Genomic DNA, 23,386 nt, shown 5'->3' with positions numbered 1-23,386 from the left:
CGGCCCAACGTATGTGTGCTAGCTGGGGAAGATGTCATGAAGATTAAGATCTTGTTTTATTTGTTTCTTTAAAGCTTAAATAAAATGTTAAAAACAAACTATCAAATGTTTTATTTGAGCATGTTATTACATGATGACAATGCACATTATTACAAGTTACCCAGCTAGCACACATACATTGGGCCAACGTTGGCACAACGTCGGAAGCGTTGCTTTATTTTATCACTTAAGTGATAACTTCGAACCAAAGTCGGGCCAACGTCAGAATATGACTGAATTTTTGCTTTTTTGAATTCGTTCAGTGTGTTACAGGTTTTAGTGTTAAATAAGTTTTCCGCCATTCTTAAAAAAATCCCGTTTTTAGTAAGCTGTTGGTTATGCAAAGAAGTTGTAAAGAAATTATTCTAAAACAAAGAGATTGAATCACGAGAAGAAGTGGTCGTTATAGAACTCGGAAAGGTTGAATCATGAGAAAATGTAGTCGTTAAAGAACTCAGAAAGGTTGAACCACGAGAAGAAGTGGTATTAAAAGAATCAAAAAAGATTGAATCACGCGAAGAGGTGGTTGTGAAAAGAAATCCCCTTTGTTAGAATCCAGTTTGTTAGAGAGATACAGGTACTTTATTTTCATTTTTGTGTTTATTTAACTTTAAACTAGTAGTTTACTAATTATGTAGCTACATAATTTGTAAATAAACTTTTCTATATTACATTAGAGATAGTAGAATTTTTTAATTTTGTATCAAGAACTTGAGTACCCTGTTTATTATCATGGCCTGAAGCAAGTTTGTGCTGCTTCACCAAATTCTCCTCAGAGCAGCACTGATTGCAGGAGAATCTACAAAGTCGTGCTACAAAGCTTCTATTAGGCTACCATATCATGCATTAAGACTACATTTTATGCTCTTATACTTGTATTTTATTCAAAAGATATATGTTTCTTAATAAAAATTGAATTGACGAATCAATATTTGGACTAATCAATATTGATAGTAAATTTTTTAATGTTCTAAAAAAACTTTAAGTAATTTACTGTTTATATATTTATGATAGGATGTAAAATTTGTAAAAGATATAAAATGCTAGAATGTAATAATAGTAATAATAATAAATTTTTTGCTCTACACATACAATGTGGTGAGTCTAACATCTGTAGATGTTAAACTTTGACAGCTTTGGAAAAGTGTTCATTTTATTTTTCATTTTTTCATTATTTTTATTTTCTTTTGTTTGTTTTTGAAACAACCAAACTTGTTTTTGAAGACATTCACATTATCAGAGTTGATTATCTCTCCTGTTTAACTATTCCAATTGTTAACTGTTAGGTTTGTGAAGAAATTAAATCTTGTGGTAGAATGTGTGAACTGCTTTTGCATTTTCTGAGTATGACCTCTTTTTATTGCATATTTAATTATTTTAGGAGGATGATTCCATTTAACTTTATCCATATTTTTAGTTATTTTATAAAATAAAATTGAATTAAATCACCTCTTGCTCTTCTTATTTTTAAAGTAGTCAAGTTAAATCTTTTTAAAATTTTGTTTTTTTGTATTAATAATGGTTTATAATATTAGGCTACTAATATTATACAATATAATTTAACTGATACTAATAGTTTAGATGGCTGCTTCATATGCAACAAACAGAAGAAGAGTGAGAGAGCAAGTTGATAAGATATGGAAGAAATTTATGGTGAAAGTTATCAGAAAAGTAATGTGTCTACCTGCAGTATTTCTAATGATTGTGAAAATGTTTGTTATGATGACAATTCATATGAGATTGATATTGACAATGATGAAGATAATTTTCCTTTTCAAATTCTTAATAATCACTATGACGATGATCAGGATGAACGCTATTTCACATCAGACTCAGAAAATTAAAGTGATCTGGATAGCAATCCTGGTGAAAAAGGTATTATCGCATCTTTAGCTGAGTGGTGTGTTAATTTAAAATTTCTTTGTTTGATTATTTACTGAATGAAACTTTTGTTAAAATTTTTTTTTTCAGTTATGTCTAGTGAAGCATTTGTTTTTTAATTTGTCATTTGTTACCATATCCCTCTTTAACAGCTGTTAAAGAGGGATACGGTAATGTATTTTATATGCATTTGCAGCATTTTAATGGTGATTGGAATTCATATATTATTTGTATAAGAGAATTTTGAAGCATTTTACTTCTAGTTTTTGCAGTAAAATACTGATACTATTTTTCAATAATTTTCTGTTTAGATGTGGCATTAAAAAATGAAAGTGAAATATCAACAAATGTACTAATTATTTTTAAAAAAATATTTTGTCGCCATGTTTATGCAGGTAACACATCAAAAAAATTTTATGTTTTTATTTATAGAAATTTTATTTGTATATAGTGCTTATATCTTACATATGTTTGTTATTAGCTATTTTATTATTTAAATATAGATTTTGTATTTGATGTGTGTGTGTGTGTATGTGTGTGTGTATATATATATATATATATATATATATATATATATATATATACATACATACATACATACATACATACATACATACATACATACATACATACATACATACATACATACATACATATATGTATGCAGTGGCATAGGAAGATCATAAAAGTTGTGGGGGGGGGGGGGACTAAAACAAAAGTTAAGGGGGGAAAATCAAAATTTAAACGAAAAAAAAAAAGGATATTTTAATAATTTGAAGAGGTTACACCCCCTCTATTATTACAAAAACAAAGCAATAATAAATTATTAGAAATCACTTTTAAAGACTTTTCAAAAATCCAATTAGCGATTAGTCCTCCCCTCTCCCTCCAGATTTCTGAAAAGTCTTTATTGACGAAACTTTGTGTAAAAAAATTGAAACTGATAAGTGTTTGCTAATAATATATATAAACACAAAAATATATGAACACCTATAATTTTAGCAGTAGCTATGGCAATGCCTAAAGCTCATAAAACGAATGATGCAAGTTCAAAGATTTCTATCAAATTGTATAACGAGGAACATTCGAACGTTGTTGTAGTCTCAAGTGAAGTAAAGATGCAAGATTCGTAAGGATGCTTAGCAGTCGAGAAGAACGTTATTTTGTTTGAACATTTGTGCAAATATTTTAACATAATTAAAATGTTTATTACAAAAAATATTGATTTTCTCTTAGTAATTGTTTAATTTAAGTTGGTTCATTAATCAATGTTTTATTTTCGTTCATCAGCGTCAAATTTTAATCAAACTTATTTGGACATTACATTTTATTCAACATTACAAAGAAGTAGTTACGCTTTACCTAAAGAAACAGTTACCCTTTAGTTGAAAAAAGTTACCCTTAAGTCAAATAAATAGTTTTAATTTGATTGCAAAAACTTTGTTTTTGATTGAAAAGATAAGCACACCTTTTGAATCAAAATCAAAGTTTTTGCAAACAAGTAAAACTAATAATATTTGAATTATACGTTGGACCAACGTCAGAATGCGACGCTCGCCCAACGTCGATATCCGACGTTGGGCCAACGTTAACCCAACGGTTGGTTGCGACGTCGCGCCGACTATCAAATCCACGTTGGCTCGATGTCGGTTGCCGACCATCGGCCAACGAATTTTTCGACGTTGATCCAACGTTGGGCCAACGTCTATGTGCTATCTGGGTAGATGTTATTTAGAATTGTAAAGTGTAAGACTGAAAAAATAGAAAAGAATCATTTTATTGTTGAATTCTAAAATTTCAGTACTATAGGGTTGGTTATCTTAAAAAAAAGTTACTTTAGTTTTGGGGTTCATCCTCAAATTTCAAACACATATTGTTGCCAATGTTTGAGATGAAATATGTCATTTTCTAATAATTAGTAATTAAAAGTAATCAAATTATTATGAAAAACTAATTTTGTCATTTAATAACTATGGTACAACTAACAAAGACAATACCATGTCTTTGTTAGGTTTACCATAGTTGTTAAATGACATTTCACCTTTAAAAAAGAGTTTGAAAGCATTATTATTACTTGACTTTTGACAATTTTTCCTATAAAAAAAGTCTCTTACTTTTAATAGTTTATCCTATGAAACACACATTTTTTGTTCGCATTTCCTTTTTAACATTTTTTTTCTAATTTAACTTAATATTTAGTCTAAAACTTTGTTTCAGATTAAACTTCCATCTTATCTGCTTTAAAAAAAAAAAAAGGATTTCTATTTCATAAAATTCTGTTAAACAGGTTACATTAGTTAGCAAGTATATTAGAAGTTTCTGTAAGTTTAAGCATGTTGAATGTTACTTCGTAGAGCCATATGACAATATTAAAGAAAACAAAAGCAAGAAACGGATTGTTAAAGGATCTATAATAGCAGTTTACTTGTGCAAAAACGGCTTCTCCCTCTTGAGTAATATGTGCTGACTTGAAGGTATCTTTTTCCTTTCATAAAAATTTCAAAAAAAAGTGTTGCATGATGTTTATTATAAAGTGCAAGCACTTTTAAGTCAATTTTTAGTTGACTTTAGTAAAGTTACTGTGTTTACCACATGCAGTGCAGCAATATATCAATCGTAGTTTATTGGGTTTATGTGGTTCCTACCAAATATCTTTGCAATATATAAACATTTTTGCTTTAAAATACTATTTAAAAAGGCATGAGGATAATTGTGCACAAGTTGTGAAGGTCCTGCTATTTGGTATGATATGGTTTACTGTAACATTAGGAAGGTGTATAGTGCATACAGTTGCTTACGTATCAAGATCCATATTTAGATAATCCCCTCAGGACCATGTGGTCAAAAACAAGAACATGAATTGTCTGAAAAGACAGTTTGAATAACTTTGAAATATTTAATTGGAGTCTAATACGTCAAAAATGTTATTCATCACACTTCTTTAAGTACTGGCTCAGAAACAACGATTGTCTGAAGATGTATGAGCTCCCTACTTTCCATGAGTTGAAACCAACATATTATTCCATATAAACTCAAGCATGGGCCTCAATCAAAAGCAACCAAATATGAATTAATTCTAGCACTCCATATTTGTCTTGAGACAACATCTTGACTAATTAAAAGCAGTACACCTTTTAAATCTTTAATTCATACGAAGTACTTGAATTTTTGTAAGATTAACTTTTGTTTACATTTAATGTTAATAAGTAGATGTGAAATAGGGGTTTTAACCCACAGCTACTCAGTAAAACTTGCCCCTAGCTTGACTAAACTTAGATCTTATGGTTAGACCTTTTTAGAGACTCTGAGGTAGGTCCGGAGACCATCTGAGCCCTAGGCCTTCTGAGGTAGCCCGCGAACTATGTTTTTCCATTTGTAAATTATACCTATATTGGAATATCGACAACGGAAAGCGCGACATCAACCTCATGGCTCAGCAAGATTTCTAAAGATTGTACCGAGATAAACTGATAACTTTCAAAGAGTATCTAAAGGGTTGTAAGAGAAAAAGCTGTATGAGCACCGAAGTCTTTGAAGCATTCAAGATCCAAACCCCCACTGCCACCTAAGCCTAAGACTAAGCCACAGCTGCCATCAAAAAGAGCTCTACCACAAAAATCCAAGCCATTCTTCATTCATCCAAGCCAGGCTGATGCTGAGGCTACCTCAAATCTGAGACCTGAGACTTTAGCTCAGACACTCAGCGATGAAGAAATGGACGAGCTCATGGAATATTTGAAATTGACTGGAGTTGAGCTTGTGGGAGAGACAATGAAAAGCTTCCGGTGTTGCTGTCTCGCTTGTGCATATTGGATTGCTTCTCCTGAAACAAATATAGCCTCTATAAGTTATTTGCCCAAACCCTTACTTTTTACGATCGTACGCAGGTAACTGACAGTTCCTCGCTATCAACATCCGCAACACAAGCAATCAACACTTTCATTGTTCAGGGTTAAAATTGGGAAATACAAATAGTGTTTTAACTATAAATACAACTCGCACTTTGTCTGGAGCTGCATTTGTCAATGTGAACGTATTTATCGTGCTTGACGCTTTGTCCAAGTTTTAAGAGGGTCACCTAGTGGGATTCTCCTCTTAAGAGTCAGAGGATACTCCACATCTTGTCTCAGATGAAACTGCACATCAAGTCTCATCTGTTGCTATATCAATACCACCATATACCCTGTTGCAAGCCGCGGTAGAGAGTCGAGAGCGTTAACCTAATGGTAGAGCAGACGCTTCAATACGCCTATGATCACAGCCCCTACCCAGCTAGTAAGCTCATTAGGTATCTGGGTGGGTGCCGGCCGGTCCGCAAGACGGGACCGGAGTGGGTAAACAAACCGGATCCCACAGCTTTTTTTTTTCACAGGATTTAGACGATTTTTATTATTATTATTATTATTATTTCTACTATTATAGTTTTAATTATTATTATTATTATTTTTTCTTTTATTATAATTATAATTATTATTATTATTAGTATTACTACTTTTATTATTATTATTATTATTATTATTATTATTATTACTATTATTATTATTATCAGTATTATTATTATTATTATTATTATTATTATTATTATTATTATTATTATTATTATTATTATTATTATTATTATTATTATTATTATTATTATTATTATTATTATTATTATTATTATTATTATTATTATTATTATTATTATTATTATTATTATTATTATTATTATTATTATTATTATTATTATTATTATTATTATTATTATTACACCACGTAATTACCAGTATTACTTTTCTGGGCTAAATGTTTTGATCGAAATAAATAATTCAAAATAAGTATGTTGCAGTTAAATGTGGGCATGCAAATTTAAAGTGAAAACTTATTTTAAAAGATCTGAATGTGTTGTAGTGCTCGAAATTTAATTTTGCTTCGCTGGCCAGTCAAGTTACACCATCGCGCCAGCTTAGGTGTCATTAATTAGACCATGTTTTGCTTAATAATTTGTGTCAAGCTGCCTCCAGCATTACCGACAAGAACTTGGAAAGACATATTAACTTTCAAGTTCTACAATCGAACTAAGAATTTGCCAAAGGGAAATGTTTGAGCTATTTAATAAAGGATTTCCATTAATATTTATGTGAATTGTAAGCTGTGTAATATCAAATGAAATTGAAGATTTATTTAGCAGCAAAGATAACCATTTTTTAATTCCTATTTTAAAATATTCACCACCAGCTTCAGAAGCAGTAATAATGTTTTGACAAGTTCTAGGAAGTATTCTAACACCTTTAGGCAAATCTTAACTTGATTTTTGCAAAATCTGAAGCAAACTATTTATAGTTAATTGCAGTCGCCCACCGCTTTAATTCATCACAAGCTTTCCATTCAATGTTATGATGTTTCTAAACAAAATATAGAGTTAATAAAAGTTGAATCTAGATTTCTACCAGCATCCGACCTGCATGAGTTTTAGGAAATTTTTAAACTAGGATAACAATGTATTGTTGACAATGGGACATGATTGACAACTACTTACAGAACTAGAAGTATTGAATGCTAAAATATTATTCAAGAACTCTAATTCATTACATGATACTTGTTTCATAATTCTTGCCATTTCAGCAGCAATTTTTCTACGTTTTGTAAAAACTCATAGTAAGGTGACTTATATCTTCAAAATTTTACAAAATGTTTTCCTGTTACTCAACAAATTAATTTACTAATAAACAATAAATAGATATAGTTAATGATATAATAACAAATAGTTACAAAATAAGTAAATGGGTAATAAAATCTTATTAGGTTGTAAATATTCTTCTTTTACTAAAATAGTTTTATTATAAATCAAATGAAGAAAGATTTTATAAATTACCTGCAGCAAATATTATTGAATACGTATTTGTTGCTTTCTTGCAGCAAACACAACGTTTCAACTCTACGTTTTCTCTTCTAATAAAAGATTCCCATCCACAAAAAATTCGCCTTCAATTTACACTTCACAAATCAACTGCGCAATGTCCACTCTTTGTAATTGCTTTCGCGCGTAGTGTAGCTACAGTATCTCAGACATCTCAAAACCAGTGTTTTTAACTTAATGTTTCAATCAATTTGCATAAATCAGCATAGAATTATCTATAAATAGTTATTGCAAACATAACGAAAAATCCATTTTTAAATTACGATTGCTCTTATCCGACAATCGTAATTTAAAAACGGGTAATTTAAACGAAGTATTTGAAAAATATATGCAAAAAAATATATACCACTATTTGAAAAAGGAACAACTTTAAGGCGGAAAAGAAATATAATATTAATAAAATATCGCAAAAACTTTCACACAATAAAATCTCAATTTCAAACTTCGCGCAGAGGTAAATTCTAATACAGTCGATAGGTGGCATTAGCACCTGGGAAAACCGTACGGTTTCCGTCTGACACCCGATGCCATAATCCGGATGATAACCATACCTGATCCCTGGTTCAATACCGTACGGGCCCGTCTGTATTGGTTAGTTGGGTAACCGCTGGGCCTACCTCAGCGCGCTATTTATAAACATATTGCATTCATAAACATATTGCATTTAAATTTATTAATAACATTAAATGTGCATTTTCATTTCATGTACAAGTGTTATAAAAACGGGTTTGTTTAGAAAAGGGCTTTTCCAAAATTGCTTTTAAAACCTGTTTTTAAAAACTATTTTTTTTGCAATTTATGGAAGGCAAAAAGAGTTGTGTAGATTATTGAGGCGACAAACAATAGTTTAGTTTTTAAAGGGAAAAGTGCAAGCAAAACTTTATAAGCTTAATACTGAAAATGCTCAAATCATTTATGTAAATTTAAATGTGAATTATATATATATATAAGTTTTAAATCTTGATTTCATGTTTTTGACAAATTATACTGATTTTGTTATTGTTGTCGAAGATGTTCAGTATGGTGGTAGCTTTTTATTAAATTTATATAGCCATGGTACTACGGTATGATGAGTGTTCTAAAAACATTACTTATATTGTTTTTATTTATTGTTCAATCGAAAACCTAACCCACTAAATAAAACCTACTTTTAGCATTTTATCAATTGCTCACCATTAATAACAGCAATATTATTCAACAGTGTTGTTGGATATTTCATATTTAGAAATCACTTACAGTTAAGTTGTTATATTTCATACCAACTGACTCCGAATCAAAACAAATTACAATGTAAAAATTTCATCAACATCTCAATTGAATAGAATGTAAGAAAGATAACTGGGTCATATTTTATGATTGTTACCAAGCTGTTTATTTTTCCATTTAATTCAAAGTGTTCAATGCCAAATCCTTGTAAAGTTTCATGCAAAATCATAAATGCCTGCACGATGGGCCATCAGCTAAGCTGTGTTGATGGGTGCTTTTGCCTGTTTAATATTGCTTTCATACAAATAGGATTACTTTTTTAGTAGGGAGTTTAGGCAATTTTTGTAGCCAATCAAATATGTTTTATTCAAAATGCATTGAGTTTCTTAATATATTTTATTTTAAAAAGGGTTTCTACCACTTTTGTAGCTTATTTAGTTCCAAAGATACTCTCGTTTTAATATTTTCAATTTATATACATTTTATTAAAACTATCCTTAAAGTATCTTGTTAAACTTTTGGCACCGAAAAAAAAATTTTTTATCATTTTTTTTCTTGCATAAAAAGTTGCACTAACAACAAAATTTTATTAAAAATTAAATCGTAAACCCAAATTTTTTCAACATTTCATAAATATTATTATGAAAAATTCATAAATATAATTTATTTCAGGTTAAAGAACACGTATTATTAAATGGTAAACTAACTATAGAATATGCTTTAAAATTGTTTAGCTTAAACTAAATTTTTAAATGTTTTTATTTATAATACGTTAAGCGTAACAAAGCAATAAGCGTAACAAAACTTTGAGGAGAATTATTAAATTAAATTAACCTTTATTATGAAATTATCACGTGAAAAACGTGGAAATAAAACAGGACGAAAACTTCAAAATATGTAAAATCAAATATTAATCTAAAATTTATCTTTACATAAATAAAACAAAACTTAGCCAACGATTTCTCAATAATTTCAGTATTATTATAGATCAAAAAGAGATTTAACCGCTTAATGTCTATTGTTTCGACTTATTTATTATTTTCAGCACCTATGATAATAAAAACGTTTCGAAAACAATGAATGAAAAATTCGCTGAATTTATCGATGTATCGCGAATAATTTGAACTCAAAAATTTCAATTTTCAAAATTCATTCAAAACTTCGCTGACGTTATATCGGTAAATTTACTAAAGAAAAATTTTTATTGTCAAATTGCAATTCAAACTTCAGAGTATACTCTGAAGTTTGAATTGCAGTTTAATAATAAAAGTATTTTTTTAATATATTTTAATTTTAGCCTAAAGTAAATATAAGAGTAACCTAACGTAAAAAAAACAAGAGGATAGCGGGCAGCTTTGATTTTTAGTATAGTTTTTAGTATTATTTTAGTATAATTTTATTAAATCATTACAAGCTGCAACTTTTTTTTGTTGTTGATTTTTTCTCTATTTTTTTCTTCTTGCTTTGCTAGAAGGTGCATAGCTTTATCTTTTTTAAGAGCTTCTTTTTTTCATTGTATTTGTTTTTCATTATTGTTACTTTAATTCTTGAATATTCAAGCAATTATTTTTTTTTCTTCATCTGTTTTATTATTTAGCCATTCAAATGTTTGGTTCTGAGACCACATTGTCAAAGCCTGGATAGTTTGAACATTTCCATTGGGTTTTGTGCAAACCATTAAATCCAAATTAGTAAAGTCACTTTCTGATGCCTTGTTAGTGACAGGGACATTAGAAGAAGATTCAGAAACTGATATAGATGGATTCCAATATTTACCACCTGGTAACTGATCAGCACACTGGCGCTCCAAATTAACATGAATTGCACGGAAAATAATTTCAAGTTATTGCACAGTTAAAGAATCAAACTGATCATTTTGAGTACATTCAAACAGTTTGATGTAAAATTTATCTTGATGAAGAAGATTGGTATCCTCAAAAGTTTTTTCCATTCGCAAACAATAAAGAAGATGCATCCATACAAAGAGGCGAAAGTCCAATTTTCAAGCGAAGTAGGTATTGGTTTAAAAATAAAATACTATCAAGTGATTCGATAGTTCGCTTCATTTGACCAGTTAGAAGTTTGTCAATAATACCTAATGCAAGAACTTCAGCTATGAATACGAGATTTGAGATATCTTCTTTAATCGCTTTGTATAAATTATTAGGGTTAGGCCAAGCATTAAGAAATTCTAACAATTCTAACATTCTTACTAAGAAATAATAACAATGCTAACTTGTTATGTTTTCGTTGTTTCTTTAAGGTGGTAGTCTACCTTTAAGCCTAAATCCTAGAATTTTGTATAAAAAAACCTAAACTTTGGCTGCAATATAAGAAAACCTTACAAAACTAAGGAATTTAAATTTAAATTTTCAATTTTGGTTTTGGAACACTGTTTTTTGGTCCGCGGGACCAAAAAAAGGGCATTTACGCTGCGATAAATAACTCAAGAACGATTAAAGATTCAGTTCTGGATTTTTTTGTACATCATCTAATAAGAAAGTTGAATTGGCTGAATTAAGGAAAAAAAATATCATTAAAAAGTTTTTGTTTAAATGATAATTCAAAATGGCAACAAAATTTTGACCCAAAATACAGATTTTGATCCCAATTAACTAAAGAACCAAAAAAGTTAAAATAATTTTTTTTAATTCAGCTAATAGATTATATATAAAAAAATCAATGTACCAAATTTCAGGTCCATAGCATTTAATTGAGAAAAGTTATTTATCGCACTGTTTCAAAAAACCCTATTTTGAGAAAAACAGAAAAGAAAAAGAAAATCCAACTCTTTTAGTCTAATTTAAGCCAAAAACTCACAAATTGCATTAACAAAGCATTATTTTTAAAAAACAAACTGTTTCAAATCATTAACGGGTGGTTACTAAATATCCGGACTAACTTTAACTGAATTTTAAATGCCACAAGCTAAATCTTTTTTTTTCATGCTTATATCCATTTTAAAGCTTATTTAGTTCTCTGTAAGTTAATTTACTTGTTTTTAGATCATTAATAATAATTAAGAAAATAATGATGGCCAAGCAAGAAGAGGTAAGAAAACGGATTTACGAGTTCTATTTGAATAATAAATTGCAAGGTAAAAAGTTCACAGTAGCTTACTTCAATGCTGAAAAAATTTCAAGAAGCACTATCTATGATATAATCAAACGTGTTGAGAATGATTCTGGGTACAAAAGAGTGCAAGGAAGTGGTCGTTTGGCCAAAATCATGACCCCAAAGGGTATCAAGCGCCTGAAAACCATATCTGATCACAGTGACCGAGTTTCGACGAGGCAAGCTGGTCTAAAATATGGATGCAGTCATTCACATATCATTAAAACTCTTGCCAAGTACACTGACATCAAAAGTTATAAAAAACAGGGTATACCTTATCGACAAGAGAACCAGAATGAGCGAATCAAAACCGGCATTGATCGTCTTTATCGTGATTTTAAAGGAAAATCGGTCATCCTTGACGACGAGCCTTACTTTACGCTGTCACACTCAACAATTAATGGAAACAGCACCTACTACTCTAGCAACAGAGACAAGACTCCACTAAGTTTTAAATATCGCAAAAAGCGCAAGTTCGAACCCAAGGTACTTGTCTGGCTGGCCGCTTCTGACAAAGGTATATCAAAGCCATTTTTGTCCTCAACGGCCTTGCAGTCAATAAAGCCATCTATGAAATTAATTGTTTAAAGAGAAGATTAGTGCCGTTCATCAACGCTCATCATGCCGATGGTAATTATATATTTTTGCCAAACCTGGCGTCTTCGCATTATGCCAAAACCGTGACCAATTGCTATGAGACTCATACCATCAATTTTATCTAAAAAGTTGACAAACCGCCAGCCGTACCGGAGTGTCGTCCAATAGACTTTTGGGCTATTTTGAAAGGCAAAGTGTATGAGAGTAACTGGCAAGCAAAAGACGTGAAGCAACTACAAACCAGAATAAAGCTTTTCATGAAAAAAATTGACCTTAACCTTGTATTTTCACTTTTTGGGTCAACTCGTGTTAGAGTTGCCCGAATCCGAAGAAACAGACTGGTTGAAGACAAACTTAATTAAAATAAATAAATAACTAAAAACTCTTTTTAATGATAGTTTTATTTAATCTCTGCCATAAAAACTATGGGAGTTATTGCCCATGAAAGTTTGTCCGGATTTTTAGTAACCACCCGTTAAAATGACGAATGACCGGTTTATGAAGCTCCTATGCAAGCTGATCCGTCCATTTCAGACTGCTCTCGGGCATTTTTTTTTTCGCAGAGACACCCAATCCAAATTTTGCTTTGGCTTTGATCACCGGTGTAATGAGCTTTCTTTCGTTGATTTCTTTTTGAGTGGGGTTGGCTATCGTAATCATTTCTTAAAGCATCATTTGATCCGCCACATTCCTGTTTAGTCTGTCGTTTAAGTATTTATAAGCCAAATAATGGTGATACGCTGCATTATTCACTCTGTCCACCGGCCTGCTCTATTCTTGATACATGTCCGTGGAAGTCAGCCACTTGTCCAAATTGGTTCCCGGTCCTGCAAAGTTCATTCCAGGAATGTGCATTTCTCCTGGAATTTTCGCCCACGGAACCTTGATTTTGCTCGACAGCTTATTAATCGATTCCACCAAGTCTCCTCCTTTTGTTGCTGAAGAAACAAACTTGCATTTGGTAGTTCCGCAAACATCGCAAGTCCCTTTCAACATATGTCTGTTGTTTTTACTCATCTCGTTTTTCAAGTGAGTCGTCTCTGTCTCTCTTTTGCATTTAACACAGTACATTTTAAATATAATAAAAAATTTTTTCATAATATAAAAATGGAAAGCATTGATTTGTCATGGAACGTAGGAAAAAGCAAAAGAAACAACAACAAGCTTTTGCCAAGAAGCATTCGAGGAATCATCGTTGGAAAATCTGGATGTGGAAAAACAACGTTGCTTTTTAAGTTGCTGCTTAGACCTGGATGGTTGGATTATAACCGCTTGCAAGTCTTTGGCAAATCCCTTTTCCAACCCGAATACAAAATACTCAAAAGCACCTTTGAAAAGAAACTGCCAAAAGAAATCATTCTTGAATTGTTCAACATTCAAAACAAAATCGAACGAAAAAACGCCAATCCTGAAGCTATCATTGAAGAAATTTCTAAAAAATGGAACGGAGAAACAGACATGGAGTGTAAATTTTACGAAACTGAAGAAGACGTGCCTGAACCTGAATCCTTAGACTCGTCCAAAAACAATTTGATGATCTTTGAGGATTTGCAACTGGCCAAATAACACAAATGCAAAAAATATTAGATCCGAGGAAGGCACTCTAACGTCGACTGCTTTTACCTCGCTCAAAATCATTTCATGCTCCCGAGACAAACCATCCGAGAAAATGCCAACTTTATTTGCCTCTTTCCACAAGACCAAAAAAACGTCGATCACATTTATCAAGATCACGTTTCGAGCGACATGAAAAAAGAAGATTTTAAAAAGTTTTGCAGATATTGCTGGTCTAAACCCCACGGATTAGCCGTCATTGATTTGTCCTCCAAAAAAGACCATGGAAAACACAGAGGCGGATTTGACGATTTTTATTTTCCTAGCGTATAAAAAACCATGTCGAGATTCTATTTGCTTGCAAAATCAAAAAATGATACACCCATAGTATCAAACAGCTCCATCAAAACATACTTTGAAAGACCTATCGAGCTGGATTTAAACAAACAGTATGAAATGGCTCTTGTGGGGCTTGAAACGTATTGCAGTCACCCAAACATCACCTCTAAAAATAACGTTTTCAGATACAGTCCAAACGCTGGCTCAAACAGCTACACCATTTACATTCAAGAAGGAGCCTATAACATCAACCAGGATCAACAAATACCTTCAAACTGAAATGCAAAAACAAACAGGAAGTTTGTACAGAGTAGACGGAGTCACCATTACAGCAAACGAGTCTTCATTAAAATCCGTATTGATATTTGGAAATACTGGGTAGATTTTAACGTGAATAACAGCATAGGATCGCTCTTCGGATTCGACAAAAATGAATATACCAACGTTGAAAAAACAGAAGACCCTACCAATCCCAGTAAAGTCACAAGTGTGATCGACACTTACGGGTCTGAAAATATTGTAAGAATTGAAAATACAGCGGTGATCCGAGTAACCAACAACATAATAGGCTCGTCTTATTTAGACGGAAAAACGACAAACGCCACTTTACTCCTTTTATCCACAGGTTGAACCTGGCTACAAAATTGTTGAAAAGCCTTTTCACTTGATATACCTACCACTCGTTGTAAGCAAAATTTCAAGAATGGAAACGCAAATTGACGATCAAAATGGAAACTTTATCAATTTTAGAGGAGAAGACATCACCGTCAGATAACACATGAGAGAAAGAATATCCTCAACTCAATCCGATTTTTTCTCCGGAGGCGCTTTCAATCGGTGAAAAAAAATTTTTTCCTTTTCTATTAAAAATGAGCAATTATCAAAAGATCAGACTAAACATTTCGCAAAGACAAGCTAACAAAATTAAAAAAGCCATTCAAGACAAAAGCGACGTCAGCATAAAAATCACTCATCAAGATTTGAACGGAAATCAGATCATCGCAGTCACAAACTCGCAATTGAACAAAATTAGAAAAGCATACAGTAACGGAACCGGTGTCACGCTTAAACTCAGCAAAAAACAACTCATGCACGACTCTAAAGTTGAAGGAGGATTCATCGGTGCGTTACACCCTTTGGTCGGCATGCTCAGAAGCACTCTAGCCACAAGAGTCGTGCCTGGTCTTGTCACTGGATTTCTTCCTGGTGTTGGCTCTTCTGCCGGTTCTGCCATGGTCGACAAAATCGCCGGACGTGGCATGGTTTACTTAAACAAAAATGGAAAAGGAATGAAATTAACCGCAGCTGGCTCTGGCTTATACTTAAAACCTTAGTCTAAAAGCGTCAACGGAGACGGGCTATTCTTAAAAACTGGCAAAGGTTACGAATTTGTTGGATCCGGTTTATTGCTTGGACCCAATTTACCCTTTTCAAGCATTCCCTTTTTAGGCGCCATTTTATAAACTTCTTTTAAAACGTTTTTTAATGTTTTCAAAGAAAATACACTTTTATCGTCCCAATTTCTCCTGTGGACAAAATCATCAACGGTTTGCCCTCTTCTACAAAAACATTCAACACGATTGAAAAAGAAACTATTTTTGAAACTCGATACAGCTGCTCAGACCGATGCACCAAATCAACCTTCACTTCATCCTAAGTTTCTTCTCCAAACTTAAAGCTCTCCGAAAAAATACCGCTAGTCTCCATTGAAAATAGCAACACCCCTTTCTCTAAAGTCACTCTAAATTCCGGTGTCGGCTTTATCATCTCACACATATCGCTAAACCTCGAAGCCGAATTTCCTCTCTTTTACTGAAAAGAATAGCGCTCACTCAAATTCACGTTTTGAATGCTTTCAGTCGCCACCTAAATATTATACGCAAACTGGTCTAAAGATCTCACAGCGATTTCCAAAGTCAACTCGCTACCACTTTTCATCGTTTTAAACGCCTTGCTCATATAACTCTCAATGCCCACATGCAACGGCTCCTCAAAATCAAACACGTACTCGTCAAACTGATCTGCAAAAAATCCACTTCAAACATTAAATTTATCGTTGTTTTTGTTTTCACGCGATTTCCTTCTTTGCCAATGCTTAAACACACCATCCTCATATTATTGAACAAAAGATCAAACAACGCTTTCATTTTACCTGCATGCTTTGTTCTCACTAAAAACATTTTTTTAAAGAAGAAAATAAATTTAAATCATTGCGGCAAGAAACTTTTATTATCACGAAAAGAAATAGTGTTACAACAAATATGATGAATTTTATAACTTCAACACAGGAAGAAAACAAATATTATAATAACTTATTATTTCAGCGCAGATATTTTTAAAAAAAGTCGCATCAAAGTTATCAATCTTAAGTATGCAAAAATGCTAATGTGCCAGAACCCGCATTTCTCTACTACTCGTTTCATTAATCTAAAAGTTTACCAATAAAAATGATTTATTTACAAATCATTAAAAATTAAAAACATTTCTATTTTTTTAATTAATTCCTGAATCATAATGAAAATAATAACGGCTCTTATTTAAGTTATTTAAACTAAGCATCGGAGTTTGGTGTTTCCGATAATAATAAAAGAAGTACAAACTTTTTCTTCAGCCTTTGAAGATAAGTTAAGTTTTGAAGTTCTTTTGGAAAGAACTCTTTTTATGTCTAAATACTTAGATTATTTCAAATTCGAATAAATTCAAATGACTGTTATAAACGTTTTTACTTTAATCATTATACTCATAAAAGTGGAAAAAAAACAAACATAAACTTTAGAATTCGGTTTCTTTAATATCGTTTGTGTTATCAAGTCATTGTTAGTATGATCAAGTCATCGTAGGAGAGACTTGTACAGAATGGACCAAAATATTAGACTATTTTATAAAGACGATTAATATTGATTTTGTAAATAACTCTGACGGATTTGTTAATTCAGAAGACAAGGTTCATATTTTAACTAACTATCCTTTAAAGTTGTAAACCATTGAGCAAATACAACGTACTAAATAGTCAATTGGCCAAGCTTACTTTGGACACATTTTGACCTTGAGTTTTATAGTTTCTTACGGCCACGACCTTTTTTTTTTTTACACTCTTATGTTAGAAAGAGTTTTTTTGATTTAAATCTTTTCATCATAAGGGTGGTAAACGGGAGCTTAAAAGAAGAAAATAGTATGTTGAGACAATCTAGATTTTTCTGGCTACGAAAATAAACTAAGCTGAAATAATTATTACAACTTCAGACAAGTCTCAATCAGAAAGTGAAATTACTATAGTTACAAACATAAAGGTTTGTACTATCTGCACTGCATGCTTAATGTGCCCAGAAGGCACACTGTCTGCAGCGTTACCACAGTTCATTTTCTCGACCAAATTCTTCACATATTGCACACAAGATATTAATTGATATAATATTTCCACAAATATTTCAATAATCTTCAATACCTTTAACACTTCTTTTGACATTGTTATCATTAGTGTTAGCCTAATTATCACATGTTAGTAATGGAAACTTCAGAGATTTTGAATTTTTTGATTTTTTTCTTGGTTTCTTGAGTTGATTACTATTTAAATTTTTGTTTTTCAGAAAAGTTATGATCTTTTAACTGTTGAGTGCTTCACAATTGGGTTTGTTTATTTCTACAGAAAACTGATTGATATTGAGTACCTCAGGATTAGGTCTGTTTGTAACTTGGGATAAAAAAAAATCTTCATTCTTCTATCAATCTGGTGGAAAGGCTTTATGCCAGATGCTGAAAAACCACTAATGATGTTAACTAGTGTTGGTACTTTTGTCCAAGCCTTTCCAGAACATTCTGCTTTGTCATAAATTAAATTTTTTTTGGATGTGATACCAACCAGCTATTGATTTCACGGTTATAATAACGTTTGAATGGTCCAAAAACTACTATATTCAGTGGTTTTAGTTTGTGTGATGTAAGGGTTGGGATTGTTAAAACAATGACACCATTTTCTGATGCTAAGTCAATGAAGCCAATTGACATCCCAGATAACAATTTACGCTCAAGTAACGTTGTTCCAACGTTTGTTTAGGTTCGTTTGCTGTTCGCTGCAAACGTTACGTGAACCAACTTTTGTGAACTCCATTTTACAATTCTTAAACGTTCGCATCGAACGTTCAATTAACAGATAGCGAACGTTGTATTGACGTTTACTGCAAACGTTATTTTGACAGGTCTTAAACGTTCATATATATATATATATATATATATATATATATATATATATATATATATATATATATATATATATATATATATATATATATATATATATATATATATATATATATATATATATATATATATGTACGTATTAGGGTGTTCCAAAACATTTTTTTCTTTTGAAAAAAAGGTATGTGCGATATCTAGAACTTGGTTACTAGGTATATTATGGCCAAATATATCAGAATTTTTAAATATGAACAATTATAAGTGATTTTTTGCTATTTTTATGATAAAACTTGTAAATATTAGAAAAAAAATTATGTTAAGCATTTATCATATTAAAAATTATGTGAAGTATATGTTGCATGAGTTGAAGAATTATGAAAAGAAATGTTGAACAAATATCATAAGCACTTCAAATCTGATTTAGCTGGGTTGTAGTCAGATTTTTATTCAACGTTTTTCTGTGGTTTTTTGTAACCAACAAAACATTCTGCTTCATATCTTCATTTCGGTATGACATAATAAAGTCTTGATTCAGTTTTATATTTTTTTCTGCACACTCATTGGTGACTACCATATTTTTAACAAAAAACTTAAAGTTGTTTAAAACAGTCACGTCCCCTTGTGCAACTAACTAAACCTGGGTAACCTTGGCTAGCCAAAACAAAATCCAGCTCTGATCACCAACTAAATTTGATAATGTTGTAGACGATGTGATTACAGGCATTTTAGGCCATTACAACAAGTTGCTGAATTAAATACCAGGTATGATTTTGCATGCTTTTCAGTATTGATTGAGAAAACTCGGGATATTCTTTACTTAAATCAAACACATCTTTGAATGCTGTTACATCCTTAGCTGTTGCTTTAATACTAAGATAGTTAAGGACAGTTTGTTAAAGATATAAATAAAGAAGCTGTTTCAACCATCTTCTTCTCCTTTTCATTCATGATGTTTGAGATGTTCTTTGTCATTTCTAATGTAAGCAAATAAATTGCATCTGCCATAAACCTAGCTGTATGGCCAGCTCCTGGCTGATGAAATTTTAAAGCAGGAGCATGACCACCAAGGTAGTAAATATATAACTGACTAAGATTTTTGTAGTCTCCTCTTTTGAAAATATTTTCATGAGGTACAGTTTCCCCAAACTTTAATGCTGCCTTTGCTACATTAAAGACAGTTGATCCAACCTCTAAAGAAGTCCAGTTAAACTTAACCAGATTATCTGATGATGTGTCTATCTTGTCAGCAATTGTTGACCCAGCCTTTTGTAAGCGCACTTAAATTTCTCTTCCGAGACTTGGTCTCGGCGCCAGTCAGAGCAGTCATAAAATGTTTAATATATACTTCAATAATATGGTGACGACACAGGCACCAGACAAGACTTGTTTTAAGGATAGTTGATAGGATTGTAACTGCTCCCGCAAATTTTCCAGTGTTGGATGCAGTTGTGTCGTAGCAAACACCAATGATAATGTCGACAATAGTATTCCAAGAGATTAAGGATTAAATTTGCCTGCTCGGACCCAGTTGAATTTTTTGCCTGCACTATGCCAAGCAAAAAATCATGTCTACATTCCAAATCTGGGCTAGTTACACTAACTGCAATTCTCTCACAGTTAACTGTCAGATCATTCTCTTCTTCCAGCTGTCTAATAAGTTTCCCATCAAAATGGAATTTGAGTTTTTTTCCTTTTTAAAACATCAACAAGATCCTGTCGTAGTGTTTCTCCTAAATCAATCAAATTATACATTTAAAATAATAGAGATAATAAAAAAAATAAACTTAATCGCGTAGGTGAATAATATTTACCAAGATTTTCAATAATTCTGTATCTTTTTCTGTGTATAGTAGATCTTGACAAACGAATCTCATGCAAGTCAACACCTGAATTATTGCAGATAGCAGAAATTATAGCAGTCTGGGGCCTAACACCGATTCTATACCGAACGCTAACAGCAGAAGTAGCTTCAATTAGTTCATCTGGAGCTAACTCTAAAATTATTTTCGATTTTTTTGATTTAGATACATCATATGCAGAATCATCACTTTCTTCACATAAAATGGAACTTTCAAATTGGCTAACATTATCTTCAAATTCAATTTGTCCATCCAAAGCTTTATCAGTACTTTTCTCGTTTGTTGATTTCTGCAATCTGTCAAATGTTTGCAAAGTCCTTTTTTCTTTTTTAGGCTTTGTATTTTTCTGATCATTCAATTGCTTAACTCTTTCGTAACTCTGCTTTCTTCGCAGAGCCTTAATTTCAAATTTTTCATCATGCGGTGCAGTCATAGTCTATGTCCTTTTAGATCTCTGGTATTCTTAGAAGGCTATATCTTCTTTCTTTGCATCTTCGGCTCTTCTCTGATCTTTCATTATCATGTCAATTATTGTAGGAACAGATATATCAAACAAGGTATTAACCTCCACCTGGAAATTTACTTGCTTATGAGTCCAATCCCCTTTACTTGAACTCCAGTTTAGTTTATTCCAGCCTTTCATTTTGTTATACAGATGTATTTCTCTGTGTGTTTTAGGATCCTTTCACTAAAAAATATTACATAGCCAAAGTTACTAAAAAACAAGATAAGCCTATAATAATTTTTTTGTGTGTAAAATTTACCTAACAGAACTTCCATTAACAATGTTGCACGTAAAACCAGCATTTATCCAGATGTCAGTGACGGCTCAAATTACGCATTAATTGATTGATCTTTTGCATGCTCTATACTGGCAAACTAGACTTCTTGTTCCTGTTTTTGTTGGACAAGCAATAATTTCTTTGCTGGACTGAAATCTGGTGCTCCTATATAAAAGAGAATTAACTGAAATATATAATTATATTCATGAACTGTAGGTTAAGTAAATAAATTAGAAAAAAACTAGATATCAAAATTGCCTGGAAGCTTTTAAAAAGTAAATGTATTGCAGGATATTTCTGACACTGGTTGACGTGAAGCTCATTTATGGGATATTTTAACAGATATAGAGATCGTCTTAAACTGCTTTGAACAGTGTACTTTTCTTTTTCCCCTGGTCCTTTTTCGCTGGTTTTCTTTACTGTACGACCCACTTTTAACAATATATTTAACTATGAAACTAAAAACTTTGAAATAATTTTAAATCAAATGTATATTAAAGTAATCAAAATATTGTAAGTAAAAAATAGCAATGATCAAGAAAATACCAATAATCAAGAAAAAAAGCTAAATATACAATTGAATAAAAGTTAAAGATGACTACTTTAAAAAATTATATTTAAAAAATCCTACTTTTGAATAAATTTCATCTATTTTATTTCACATGTACAATTAAAATAATAAAAACTTAAAAAACATGACAAAGACTGACATTTTTTAAAAATTTCAAGTTTTACACCAAGCTCTTGCACTTGTCTCAGACCAATATTTTTAATATATTTCGTCTGTTTACATATAAGAGCCAAGTTTTTGATGGCGCATAAAAATTTTTTGTTTTGGGACACCCTAATATATACATATATATATATATATATATATATATATATATATATATATATATATATATATATATATATATATATATATATATATATATATATATATATATATATATATATATATATACATATATATATATGAACGCTCAAGAGCTGTCAAAATAATGTTTGCAGTAAACGTCAATACAACGTTTGCTATCTGTTAAATAAAATTTGAAAATCAAAATTCATTAAACTTATTCACTTAAACGTTTAACTTTAAAAGAATAGATTTAAATGGAGTTTACTAAAAATTTAAATGCAATCTTTATTTTTATTAAACTGCTGCTTTACATACAACTTAACCAACCATATACATGTAATGCTTTTTTGAGCTTTCAGAGATTTACTAGACAAGTGCAAATTTATTATTTTCATCAGCTGATTTACATATCAAGATTGTTGGAGAGACTCTGATTTATTTGTTACATTTCAAGGATAATTGATTCAACTGGCTGAACTGCATACAGTTTAAAAATATATGTAATACAAAATAACACCTCTTACAGTGAAAAAGTTTATATATTATTTGTGTGTGTGTGTGTGTGTGTGTGTGTGTGTGTGTGTGTATATATATATATATATATATATATATATATATATATATATATATATATATATATATATATAACATTATTATCACGTAGTTAATCTTTTGCATTGTTAATCATTATTACATAGTTAATCAAAGAATAACATAATGTCATTCGTGATGTTAATGCTATTTTATTAACTCATTGCCATGACATTTGGTGTAGTGGGGCAAACTTTTTGGTGTATTCTTGTTTTCAGATTCCAATCACTTCTTTATGTTTGCAAATCAATCTCATTTGACATAAACATAAACATACTTAAGCTTATATACCTAAAAGTGTCATATCTAAAACAAAATATCCTGCAGGCACCCATGCCACATTTTTGCAATATATCATCGCCTTTGATTTGCAAACATATATATTTTGATTTGTGTTTTTCTTAAAATACCAAGTCGAATTTGTTTGGTTTGAGTTAATTTAGGTTGAACACCATGTACATCATTTTCACCA

At 31.2% G+C, this 23,386-nt stretch overlaps 3 pseudogenes across 1 annotated transcript; 1 reads left to right on the top strand and 2 right to left on the bottom strand.

Moving 5' to 3' along the window:
• The first annotated feature begins 1,406 nt into the window (after positions 1-1,406).
• On the top strand, positions 1,407-3,153 carry LOC149880749 (uncharacterized; annotated as a pseudogene). Its single transcript, XR_016446006.1, has 3 exons — positions 1,407-1,914; positions 2,232-2,315; positions 2,923-3,153. The product of XR_016446006.1 is annotated as an uncharacterized LOC149880749 (transcript).
• A 7,257-nt stretch (positions 3,154-10,410) lies between these two features.
• On the bottom strand, positions 10,411-11,004 carry LOC149880748 (uncharacterized; annotated as a pseudogene).
• An 8,533-nt stretch (positions 11,005-19,537) lies between these two features.
• Positions 19,538-21,115, bottom strand: LOC149880747 (uncharacterized; annotated as a pseudogene).
• Positions 21,116-23,386: the final 2,271 nt, after the last annotated feature.

The sequence above is a fragment of the Hydra viridissima genome, unplaced genomic scaffold, assembly GCF_058129835.1.
Source record: "Hydra viridissima isolate aposymbiotic clone 2 unplaced genomic scaffold, HvirCarnegie_v1 scaffold_12, whole genome shotgun sequence".
Lineage (NCBI taxonomy): Eukaryota > Metazoa > Cnidaria > Hydrozoa > Anthoathecata > Hydridae > Hydra > Hydra viridissima.
The sequence above is the reverse complement of the archived record's forward strand: the minus strand, read 5'-3'. Positions and strand labels throughout refer to the sequence as shown.